This window comes from Pleurodeles waltl, chromosome 8 (assembly GCF_031143425.1).
Source record: "Pleurodeles waltl isolate 20211129_DDA chromosome 8, aPleWal1.hap1.20221129, whole genome shotgun sequence".
Taxonomy (NCBI): Eukaryota; Metazoa; Chordata; class Amphibia; order Caudata; family Salamandridae; genus Pleurodeles; species Pleurodeles waltl.
The window spans coordinates 395,153,600-395,166,781 of NC_090447.1; positions in this window are offsets into that span (position 1 = coordinate 395,153,600).

A 13,182-nucleotide genomic window follows, 5' to 3' on the forward strand; every position below is an offset into this window, starting at 1 on the left:
AAACCTGTGTGCACTCACTTTCAGCTCTGAAAATTTGTAATAACACAATTTCCTATATACTATATTGTACCTTGCCACTTTCCTCCTACTTTATTGAAATAACACGTATTGCACTCTACTCTCAGCTGAACAGCGCTGGCACTAGGCAAGGGCAGTGTGGGCAGCTACCCAGGGCCCCACGATTAGTTCCACAACATGAGGCCACACTGAGGTGCACCATATTCCACTGCTTCTCTGGGACACAGTGAACTCGTCTCACACATCTAGTCAGTCTTATTTTCACTGCAAGGTTTTTTGATCTCTCTCCATTTCAAGGGTGTGGTGTCATTTCTTGGGTTGGGGTGAGGAGCATTAGCATTTTGTAGTTTGTAGTTTGTACTTTCCAGGCAACAAAGCATCTCTTTGTTTCCCAAATTGATCAGCAGGGCACAAAAACACATCAGGTAAAGAGAAGAAGGTGAAGGAGGGAACAGCTATTTCAGATTGTAGGGTGACCAGGTTTTGCTTGTACAGTACTTTTTTTTTACCAGCTGTCTGGGCTGAATTAGGTGACCATATCCCATGCCCCAGTTTTTATAAAGGTCGGCTCAAAGCAGAGTGAGGAACATTTTTGTTTTCCAAGGCTTTAGTTAAGGGGCATGGGGCTGGGATTAAATGTTGCATTTAACTTAGTCCCTTTGTGCCTCATCTGTGTTTCCATGTTAATAACTGCTGTCATTCAAGTCAATCAGTGGTTATTCTATTTTTGCTAAATGTGCAAGTTTTTGTTTTACAAAATCTTCTCACCCTATCAAAGGCTCCAGCATTTGTCCTTGCAGCACTACAGTGGGATCCATTTTCTTGTGAGCCTCACATTGCTGGATCATGTCTGTGAGGCACAGTGTTGGTCTTCACTTCCCTGGATCTCATAGTCATTAGCCAGTGCTGCAAGGCCCAGGGGAGGGGGCCGCTCTCCTGGAGCACTTAGTGCTACACTGTGGATGTGAGGCCCAGGAGAGGGCTCCCCTTCTGTGGACAAAAAAACTATGGCCCTCATTCTGACCTTGGCGGGCGGCGGAGGCCGCCCGCCAAAGTCCCGCCGTCAGGTTACCGTTCCGCGGTCGAAAGACCGCAGCGGTAATTCTGACTTTCCCGCTGGGCTGGCGGGCGGTCGCCTTCAGACCGCCCGCCAGCCCAGCGGGAAAGAGGCTTCCACGATGAAGCCGGCTCGGAATCGAGCCGGCGGAGTGGAAGCTGTGCGACGGGTGCAGTTGCACCCGTCGCGTATTTCACTGTCTGCGCAGCAGACAGTGAAATACATGTAGGGGCCCTCTTACGGGGGCCCCTGCAATGCCCATGCCAGTGGCATGGGCACTGCAGGGACCCCCAGGGGCCCCGCGACCCCCCCTACCGCCATCCGGATCCCGGCGGTCGGACCGCCGGGATCTGGATGGCGGTAGGGGGGGTCGGAATCCCCGCGGCGGTGCAGCAAGCTGCGCCGCCGTGGAGGATTCAATGGGGCGGCGGTACACTGGCGGGAGCCCGGCAGTGGTGCCGGTCCGACCGCGGCTTTACCGCCGCGGTCGGAATCCCCATTGGAGCACCGCCGGCCTGTCGGTGGTGCTCCCGCGGTCCTCCGCGCTGGCGGTCTTTGACCGCCAGGGTCAGAATGACCGCCTATGTGTGATTCCAACCACAGATTCATAGTTGAAAAGTGTGAAAAGAGTGAACCACTTCTTCTCTATGCAGTGCTCAACAGGTTTGGTGCCTGCTCAAGTGTAAGCACTGGTAAAAGGAATTTTCAAAAAGAGAGCTCATACCAGGAAAAGGCGAACAATGGGCTATTCATATTAAAAGTAAGTGCTTGTTAAGAAGGGATGACAGCCTGTTGCACTATGTGTTAACAAAGGCCTGTATCTCAAATTATTTAACTGTCAATCTTGCTAAGTACAGTACACTGTCTATCCATCTGTCCACCTAACTCCATATCAACCAGTCTGTTTAGAAAACCCATCTGCCATTCAACAAATGACTTCCAGCCAACTGTACTTCAATCAACCAATAAAATCCCTCATCCACCCATTCACACGGAGGGTCCCCTCTACTAGGCCTCACAGCCACGATCCAGCATTAAGATGCCTAGGACCCACCACCTCCCCATGACATCAATGCAGTGAATCCTCATCTACTTAGGTCCTGGCTGCATAATATCAGGGTGTCACTAATTCTCACTGCTCCGTAAATGTGTATCCATTTCTTGGTGTCTCTGATCATGGCTGTGCTGTCTCTCAATGTAGTCCCGCCCTGTCTCTTTGGCCATGCAGGGTCCTTTCCTGGCTGCACTGCCTTGCTCTCTGTGCCTTGTGTTGGTCCCCTTACCATATCCTCACAGCATTACATAACACCTGCAAGGAGTGGGAGACGACCCCCAAACACTACGAAGATGAGGAGAGAGTTTTCTCTCCACTGGGCTTCACAGTGCTAGATAATGTCTTTCATGCCCCTGGAGGGGGACCCCATCCACTATGCCTCGCAGACATGATTCAGCTGTACAAATCTCAGGATAGAGCCCCCCTTCTCTTCGGCTTCTCAGCACTGGATCATGTTTGCTTATCAATGAAATGTGAAAATCAGTGAAATTTGAAATTTTTCTTCCATTTTGAAATATTAATGTTAACAGGCAGAAACAAGAAGGAATCACTTTTAAAGTAATTGAGAGTTGTTTTTGGTATTGCTCCATGTTTATTAGCACTATCACAGGCATACCCAGCAGAAATTGGTCCTTACCCCTTACATGCTGGCCCTTTCCCCCACCAGTGCTGAGCCCTTTTTTGAGTATTTGGTGTAGTTCGTACTTAGGCTCCCATAGCTTTTTGTCCACATAAGCTATCCACACCAAATTTGTGTCCTTTTTTTCTAACATCCCTGGAACTCTAAAGGTACCCAGAGTTTGTGGGTTCCTCTGGACGAGACAAAGAAATTAGCTAAAATACAGTTAATAGTTGTTTTTTTTTAGGAAAAATGCGAAAGAAGTGCTGCAGAAGAAAGCATCTGTTTTTTCCCCTGGAAATGGGATTAGCTAAAGATTTGTGGTGATATAGTCACCATCTTCCCAGATTTCAGGCACAGACAGACTTGAATCAGAAAACCTAATTTTTTAACACAGTTTTGGCATTTTATTGTGACATACCCCATTTTTACTATTTTTTGTGCTTTCATCCTCATTCCAGTTAGTGACAGAAATAGGTATAAAACCAATGGTGGATCATGGACAACTAAACATTTTTAAAAGGTAGACAACATTCTGAATTCAGCAAGGGGTCATTTGTGTAGACTCTTCAAGGTTTTACTATAGAAAGTAACAGTTGACTTAAAACAAATATTGAAATTGAGTTGCAAAAAACAGCCATTTCTGTCTACACTTTCTTCTGTAACTTTTTCCAGCTGTGGCAGATTTTTTAAAGCAATATACCATTATGACTTCTGAAACCTTCTAGTTGTGGGATATATAGGGCTTGTAGGTTCATCAAGAACCCAATGCACCCAGAGCCAATAAATGAACTTCACCTTGCAATGGGTTTTTATTCTATACCGAGTACACAGCAGATGATTTGGTAAAATATAAAGAGCGAAAAATAGGTATCAAGGAAACCTATGTATTTCTGAAATGGGTACAAATTATGGAGTTTAGAAACTGTGGTTATTTTTACATCTCTGAATGCGGAGTCGCCACACTAACGTGAATCACAGGCCATTTTGTAAAATGACTTCTTTCTTACACACTGTCTTACATTTGCAAGACAAAAATTTTGAGAAAGACAATTGACAATAGCACTTGTTCTTCTAATCTTTGTTCCCCCAAGTCTCCCAATAATAATGGTACCTCACTTGTGTGGGTAGGCCTAGTGCCTGCAACAGAAAACACCCCAAAATGCAACATGGACACATCATTTTTTCCATTGAAAACTGACATTTTTTTTAACGTACCTAATTGTGGATTTTGGGCTTTAGCTCAGCCAGCACATAGAGAAACCTACCAAACCTGTACATTTTAGAAAATTAGATATCTAGGGGAATCCATTATGGGGTGACTTGCGGGGCCCTCACTGAGTTCTGTCACCCAGATCAGAACCCTTTGCAAACCTCAAAATTGAGCTAAAAAAACGAGTTTCCCTCAAATTTTGGTGCTGCAAAGTTCATACGTTTTTGGAAAGTATACACCTAGGGGAATCCAGAATAGGATGACTTGTAAGACTCTCACCAGGTACTGTCACCCAGAATCCTTTGCAAACTTCAAAATTTGGCTGAAAAAACACTTTTTTCGCTCATTTTGGTGATGGAAAGTTCTAGAATCTGAAGGGAGCCACAAACTTCCTTCCACCCAGCATTATGCCAGGTCCCCCCATTAAATATGTTACCTGACTTGTGTGGGTAGGCCACGTACCCGCGACAGGGAAGGTCCGAAAATATATTGTGGGGATAATGATAACTAAAGTGAGTGTACTAGTTACTCCTGGGATCGGGAACCATTTAGGGAAACCTATCAAACCCAGACATTTCTGTAAAGATGATATCAAGTTGAGTCCAGGGAGGCATCACTTGTGAGGATTTAGGGGGTCATTACAACCCTGGCGGACGGTGTTAAAGCGGCGGTAAGACCGGCAACAGGCCGGCGGTAAAAAAATGGGAATTATGACCGTGGCAGAAACCGCCAACAAAGACAGCCACTTTAACACTCCGACTGCCACGGCGGTACAGACAAACAGCTTGGCGCTCACCGCCAACAGACAGGCGGGAGACAATGTACCGCACACAGTATCACAAACTACCAATCCGCCACCTTTTCCGGGGCGGATTTAACGCAGATAAAAACACGGCGGAAACAGCCATTTCAAAGGAAAAACGCTCACCTCTACAAACCCCACGAGGAACAACGACACCATGGAACTGGAACTCCGAATTCTCCCTGCGACAGTCTTCCTCCTCCTATACGACCATTATCAACGCCGGCGGTGAAGACAACGGTGAGTACTGCACCTACGACATAGGGGAGGGGGAGGCAAAAGTCAGGGACACACACATGCAACACCCCCACCCCCACCCCGACCCTCACCCACTACAACACACACACCAATGCATATCCAAACATTACAGTAACAACCCCCAACCCGCCCCGGAAGAATGCAAAGAGAAAAGGAAATGAGTTCAACCATTGTAATATATCAAAATACAGTAACCAAATATATACATATATATATACACATTCAACAAAATATACATCACGATTAGTAGTGCAGGTAATGCACCATTCATTGTCCGTGGACCACTGGGCCCAAAATGCATGGGCGAGGCCCACATCAGATACCAGATCAAAACGGAGAGAACACTGCCGGGGCATCAGATAGAAATACAACAGGCACTTCAGGGGGAAGGGAAGTGGGGACACCTCAGCCGGATGAGTGCACCACGCCAGATCCACAAGGGGGCTCCATGCCCATTGATGTATCCTGGGGAGTGCAAAGCCACAGTCTCTCAAGTCTCTATAGTGGGTGTTTTGCCCACTGTACCATCCTGGGGAGTGCAAAGCCACAGTCTCTCAAGTCTCTACAGTGGGTGGGTTGCCCACTGTACCATCCTGGGGAGTGCAAAGCCACAGTCTCTCAAGTCTCACAAGTGGGTGGTTTGCCCACTGTACCATCCTGGGGAGTGCAAAGCCACAGTCTCTCAAGTCTCTGCAGTGGGTGGTTTGCCCACTGTACCATCCTGGGGAGTGCAAAGCCACAGTCTCTCAAGTCTCTACAGTGGGTGGGTTGCCCTCTGTACCATCCTGGGGAGTGCAAAGCCACAGTCTCTCAAGTCTCTACAGTGGGTGGGTTACCCACTGTTCCATCCTGGGTAGTGCAAAGCCACAGTCTCTCAAGTGGATAACAGTCTCCACTGGTTCTGGAGGGGGACTGGTGCCCAGAGTGCTTCATCCTGTTAAGGACAGAGGTAGTGGATGCATGTCTCCACTGGTTCTGGAGGGGGACTGGTACCCAGAGTGCTTCATCCTGTTAAGGACAGAGGCAGTGGATGCATGTCTCCACTGGTTCTGGAGGGGGACTGGTGCCCAGAGTGCTTCATCCTGTTAAGGACAGAGGTAGTGGATGCATGTCTCCACTGGTTCTGGAGGGGGACTGGTGCCCAGAGCGCATCACTCTCCCCGTGACGGTCCCAGTTGCGTCACTGCCCCTGCCGCTCATGGGCTAGCGGTGCTTGAGTTGGTGGTGCTTGCCCTGTTCAGCGGTGCTTGCCCTGTTCAGCCGTGCTTGCCATGGCGGTCTTTGCCCTGTTCAGCGGTGCTTGCCCTGTTCAGCGGTGCTTGCCATGGCGGTCTTTGTCCTGTTCAGCGTTGGTTGATTTTGAAGTTTCTGACCTGTTCAGCGGTGCTTGCCATGGCAGTCCATGCCCTGTTCAGCGGTGCTTGCCCTGTTCAGCGGTGCTTGCCATGGTGGTCTTTGCCCTGTTCAGCGGTGCTTGATTTTGCAGTTTCTGACCTGTTCAGCAGTGCTTGCCATGGCGGTCTTTGCCCTGTTCAGCAGTGCTTGCCCTGTTCAGCGGTGGTTGCCATGGCGGTCCTTCATTGCCCAGCTGGGCGGGGGCCGGCGGTCATTCATTGGGCAGCTGGGCTGTGGCTGCCGGGGCCCTCCTGGGCAGCTGGGCTGTGGCTGGCGGTGGCCTCCTGGCCACTGACGATGGGGCTGCCCTCCTGGGCACTGACTCTGGCGGTGGCCTCCTGGCCACTGACGATGGGGCTGCCCTCCTGGGCACTGACTCTGGCGGTGGCCTCCTGTGCAGCGGGGATGATGGCGGTCTTCTCCGCCGTGCTGCTCCTCCCACACTTTGGTGATTTCTTCTACCCCTTCCCCACCTTGGGAGGAGGCACAGCTGAGTGGACACTCCCCCCGGGACCCTTGTGAGCGGCTTTGCTGGCTGGAGTCTTCCCCTACTCTCGCCGGACAATATCCATCTTCTGGTGCTTCACAGGGGGGGATCTGGCTGTGCTGTGGCTCCGTGTCACACTGGCTGCCCTGCTGCCCGGTGCACTCCACATACCTCTAACAACAGGCACCACTGGTCCCGGAGATTTTTTGGCTGAGGTGCTAGTACGGGACCTATGAATTGGAGGGGGGTGGGAAAGAGGTCAAGCTTGGTCAGGAAAAGTTTCTTAGGAACACTGGGACGGGTAGGTGGATGGGGTCTGGGAGTGGAGGAAGAGGAGGTGGTTGTATGAGGTGTAACTTTTGTGGCTTTGGGTGCAGGTGCATGCGCTGGAGGCTGTCGTGAGGTGGATGTATGTTGGGTGGGTGTGTGCCTGCGTTTGTGTACTTTGGAGAAGGGCGTCACAGACACACTGGGAGAGAACACAGGGGACGTGTAAATGGTAGTGGGGGTGGTGAGTGCAGGTGAGCGGGGTGTGGTGGTGGGTGTGCTGGTGCGGGACCTAGTGGCTGTAGTGGTAGTGCATGCAGGTGAGAGTGTAGACGAGACTGGGAGGGAGGAGGGAGACGACGAGGAGGGGGACACAGTGGAGGCAGTGGATGTTGCTGTGTCTGTATGTGTGTGATGCTTGCGTGAGTGCCTGTGGGATGTGTGGTGCTTATGTTTGCCTGAGCTTCCCTTGTGTGTTGACGTGTGTGCATGCTGGTCTAATGGTGTGCTTGAGATAGGCTGGGGTACAGGGGATTGGGTCTGGGTGGAGGAAGTTGGAGGGGGAGGCTAGAGACAGGGACAATAGCTGCCATCAGTGCTGAGGCCAGAGTTTGCAGGGTTCGATGAAGGGCAGCCTGACCAGAATGAATGCCCTCCAGGAATGCATTTGTGTGTTGCAATTCCCTTTCTACACCCTGGATGGCATTCAAAATGGTAGACTGCCCAACAGTGAGTGACCTGAGGAGGTCAATGGCCTCCTGACTGAGGGCAGCAGAGGTGACAGGGGCAGGGGCTGAGGTGCCTGGGGCGAAGGTGATGCCCACCCTCCTGGGTGAGCGGGCACGGGGCGAAGGCTGAGGGGCTGCTGGGAGGGCGGTGCTGGTAGGGGGGTGGCAGCTGCACCTGTAGAAGTGGGGGGACAGATTTGGCCGCCACCACAAAGGAGCTCCCATCGGAGGACTAGTCCGTGTCGCTGGTTGCAGATCCTGTGAACGCCGTGAAGATCCCCTTGCCCTCCGTCCTACTAGTGTATTCAGAGTCCGTGGTGTGGCCCTCCATGGCCATGTGGGATGCAGCTCCCTCGTGCTCCGGTGCCACTGTACCTCCGCCTGTGATGCTGATGCACACATGAACAGGGAGACCACAAAAAGGGGGTGGGGGGGCGACAGAAGAAAGACAGGTTGAGTGCATGGCTTACCACTACCATTGGCGGACAATACAGACACAGCAGCCCCTTGCACTACGCCGCGCTGTTGGGCTCTACAGATGCAGTTCCTGGGATATGGCCTACATGGCTATGGTGGACATCTGCACACATAGATGACACAGGGGCATTTATACCTGTACTTGGCACTCTACAGAGGTGGGGTGGAGTGCACATGGCCTGCATTACGGAGGGGCCTACCCTACGGAACGCTCCCTGGCCTAGGGGACCCCACAGCCCTCCTCCCCCACCCAGACACCTTCACTGCATGCAAAGTCCACAGAATGATGTTGTACTCACCCCCTTGTGTCTGCTGTGATGCCCTCAAGCGCCCATCCAACTCAGGGTAGGCCACCGCCAGGATCCGGAACATGAGGGGGGTCATGGTGCGATGGGCACCCCTCCCACGTTGGGAGGCCATCCCCAGCTGACCCTTCGCCGTCTTCTTGCTCCAGTGGCGAATGTCCTCCCATCTTTTCCGGCAGTGGATGCTCCGTCTGTGGTGGACCCCAGGGTCCGGACGTCCTTGGCGGTGGCACGCCAAATATCCTTCTTCTGGTGGGCGCTGACCTACATGAAATGTACAGGGGAAGAAGAGAAGTCATTAGCAACTGCACCGTCAAAGTGAGTGGCCCACATCCCTAGCCTTGCCATGTGGCACATGCATTCACAGTCCTTCATGCAAGTAGAACTGTGCCCCCTTCATTCTTACAACCAACCCTCTCCACTCAGGCATAGCCCATTCAACGTTCTCCCTGTGTACTTACCTGTTGGTCTGGAGGACCGTAGAGTAGCGTGTACTGGGGAAGGACCTCAGCCACAAGCTTCTCCAACTCCTGTGCAGTGAAGGCAGGGGCCCTTTCCCCAGACGCACGAGCCATAGTCTCTTCCAGACCGAGGTCACAGCAGCACTTGCAGTGTAGGTCCTCTCCTGTCGAAGATCAGGTATCGAGTGATTGAACAGATAGAAAATGGCGGTCACGTCCGCGGCGGTGACGTCCGCGGCGGTGCGTATCATCACCGCCGGCGCACTTCGTCATTGGCTCCTGGGACCCATAGGGTCCAATGATAACCAATGCAGCATTGCGCTGCGGTCTTCGGCCGCCTACTGCGACGGTTACCTCACATTCCATTGTCCCAGTTTAGAGGTCAGGCAGCCGCCATTTCAGGGGCCCACATGGCTTCATTTTCAACTGCGTCACACATACCTAGACCTAGACTCAACACACATCCAGGCAACTTTTTGGATTATGTTTCGTGTTGTGTGTAGACCGTGGGTACATACCTCTGAGTTGTTTGACTCTGTGGTCGCTGTTGTCCTTCCTAGGCACCGTCCGCTGGGACATGTGAGGAGATGGCGGAATCCTCCGGTGTACCGACCGCTGGTGGACCTGTTGACAATGGAGGAGCGACATTTAATCATCACCTACAGGTTTGACCGTGCCACAATCCAGGAACTGTGTACCCAGTTGGAGCCAGACCTGATGTCAACAATCCGCTATCCCACAGGGATCCCCCCTCAAGTGCAGGTGCTATCAGTGCTCCATTTCCTTGCAAGTGGGTCATTTCAAACAACAGTGGCCATGGCATCAGGGATGTCCCAGCCTATGTTTTCCAACGTGTTGTCCAGAGTGTTGTCTGCCCTGCTGAAACACATGCGGAGCCACATCGTTTTCCCTCAGGTGGAGTGAAAGGTTACTTCTATGCCCTTGGACATATCCCTAACATCATAGGTGCCATTGATGGGACCCATGTAGCTCTGGTCCCCCCCCACAGGAGTGAACAGGTGTACAGGAACCGGAAGAGTTATCATTCGATGAATGTACAGATGGTATGTTTGGCAGACCAGTACATCTCCCAGGTAAATGCTATGTTCCCTGGCTCTGTGCAAGACGCCTACATCCTGCGGAATAGCAGCATCCCTTATGTGATGGGTCAACTCCAGATGCACCGTGTGTAGCTATTAGGGGACTCTGGTTACCCCAACCTGCCATGGCTACTGACCCCAGTGAGGAATCCCAGGACCAGGGCAGAGGAGCGCTACAATGAGGCCCATGGGCGGACTAGGAGGGTGATCGAATGCACCTTCGGCCTCCTGAAGGCCAGGTTTAGGTGCCTCCATATGACAGGTGGTTCCCTATTCTACTCACCAAGGAAGGTGTGCCAGATCATCGTGGCCTGCTGTATGCTTCACAATCTGGTTTTGCGATGACAGGTGCCTTTTCTGCAGGAGGATGGTCCAGATGACGGTGTTGTGGCACCTGTGGAGCCTGTGGACAGTGATGAGGAGGAAGCAGAGGAAGAAGACATTGACAACAGGGAATCATTTATCCAGCAATATTTCCAGTGACACACAGGTGAGAACACATTCCTGCCTACTACAAGTACTTTCACACTTCTACCTCTATCCTTTCTGTCGATTTCAAACAGTATATGGTAACTGAGTTGTACATTTCCATTACGGTTTCACAGGTGTGGTTACCAACATGTGTCATCAGCTTATATTCCTCATGGACTTGAGATGTGTGACATAGGTATGTTGACATTACATTTGAGAACGGATTTTGTCACTGTCATTGCTAATACACATTTTCAAAATCACAGACTGACTCCAGCTTGTTTTGTGCTTAATGGGTGTTTATTCAAGTGCTAAATATTGGAGGGGGGTAGTAAAATGGTGATGGGTGATTGTGGAGGAATGTCCATGGAAGAGTCCAGTCTCTTAGTCTCACAGGTGTACTGCCCATATGGGCATAGGAAGTGGAGCTGGGGCAGTTCCAATATGGACAGGGTTACAAAGTGGGACAGTGGTATGACAATCAGGGTGGTCTCATTTCTTGGCGGGGGTCTTGGCATCATGCTCTGTCCTGTTCCTGGATCTCAGGGACCGCTTGCGGGGTGGTTCTCCATCTGCAGGGAGTGGGGTGCTGGTGTGGTGGTCCTGTGGCGTTGCCTCCTGTCCACTAGCGCCGGCGGAGGTGGTGGGCAGTTCTTCGTCCATGCTAGTGTCAGGGGCCCCTTGGAGTGCCACGGTGTCCCTCCTGGTGTTAAGTATCTCCTTCAGCACCCCTAAGATGGTGCCCAGGGAGGTGCTGATGGTTCTGAGTTCCTCCTGAAGCCCAAATACTGTTCCTCCTGAAGGCGCTGTGTCTCCTGAAACTTGTCCAGGACCGTTGCCATCGTCTCCTGGGAGTAGTGGTATGCTCCCATGATGGAGGAGAGGGCCTTGTGGAGAGTGGGTTCCCTTGGCCTGTCCGCCCCCTGTCGCACAGCAGCACTCCCAGTTCCCCTGTGTTCCTGGGCCTCCGTCCCCTGGACCGTGTGCCCACTACCACTGCCCCCAGGTCCCTGTTGTTGGGGTGGTGGGTTATCCTGGTGTCCATGTAGTGGTGGACACACAGCTGATTGACGTGTCCTAGGTACGGAGATATGGGCCCGCTGGGTGGGTGCTGTGCTGGTGTTACCAGAGGGTGGAAGGTCTGCGGTGGCCTGTGACTGGGTGTGGGGAACCGACTGTCCCGAGCCCCACGATTGTCCGGGCTGGTCATCTGGATCCAGTTGGACAGAGCTGCTGTCATCACTGTGGGCCTCTTCCTTGGGTGGGGTGGAGATGTCTGGACCCTCCTGTCTGGTGACGTTGGGTAGTGGTCCTACAGGGGTATAAAAGCATGATTTTTGCATCTGTGTGTGTCATGGTGTGCAATGGGTGGGTGAGCGTGTACCCAAGTGCTAGCATTCCTGTGTGGGGGCATGTGTGATGATGGTTGAGGGGGGTGTTATCGGTATGTGCAGTGGGCATGCTTTAGTGAGGGGTGTCCATGCTTTGTTGTGTCATGCAGGGCTTGGTGTTGGGATGGGTGGTTTGTGTTAGTAGTACATATGTGAGGAGTTGGAGTGATAAGGGAGGGGGTGAGGGTGGGGGTCTGTGATAACATGCAGGTAGGGTGGGGGATATGATAGTTAAGATTTGACTTACAAGTGTCCATTCCTCCACCGACTCCTCCGAGGCCCTCAGGATGCATAATAGTCAAGACTTGCTTCTCCCATGTTGTTAGTTGTTGGGGAGGAGGTGGGGGTCCGCCGCCAGTCCGCTGTACTGCGATGTTGTGCCTGGAGACCATGGAACGCACCTTCCCCCGTAGGTCGTTCCACCTCTTCCTGATGTCGTCCCTATTTCTTGGGTGCTGTCCCACTGTGTTGACCCTGTCGACTATTCTTCACCATAGCTGCATCTTCCTAGCTATGGAGGTGTGCTGCACCTGTGATCCAAATAGCTGTGGCTCTACCCGTACGATTTCCTCCACCATGACCCTGAGCTTCTCCTCCAAGAACCTGGGGTGTCTTTGCGGTGCCATGGGGTGGTGTAGGTGATGTGTGGGGTGGTGTATGTGGTGATGAGTGTGGTGATATGTAGTGGTGTGTGGTGTTTTGTGCGTGGAAGTAGTGTGGGTGATGGTTTTGTGTGCCTCTGTTTGGTGGGGTTGTCTATGCTGTGCTGTCTCTCTGGCCTTCTTCTAAATTTTTGGTCGTAGTGGTTTGTGGGTGATGTGGGTGTGTGTTTTATATAGTATTGATTGTGTGGGAGTGGTGTGTGTATGTGTATCAAGTGTGTGTATTTCGAATTGTCCAATGTGGCGGTGTTTTGGAGATGTGTGTGTATTTTGAGCGCGGCGGTGTGTACCACCAATGGAATACCGCGGTTGAAAGACTGCCGCGTGGATTCGTGGGTCGTGATAGCATGGGCGTTTTTTTGTTGGCGTGACAGTGTCGGTTTTGTTTTCGCCAGTTTATCACTGACCTTTGGTGTG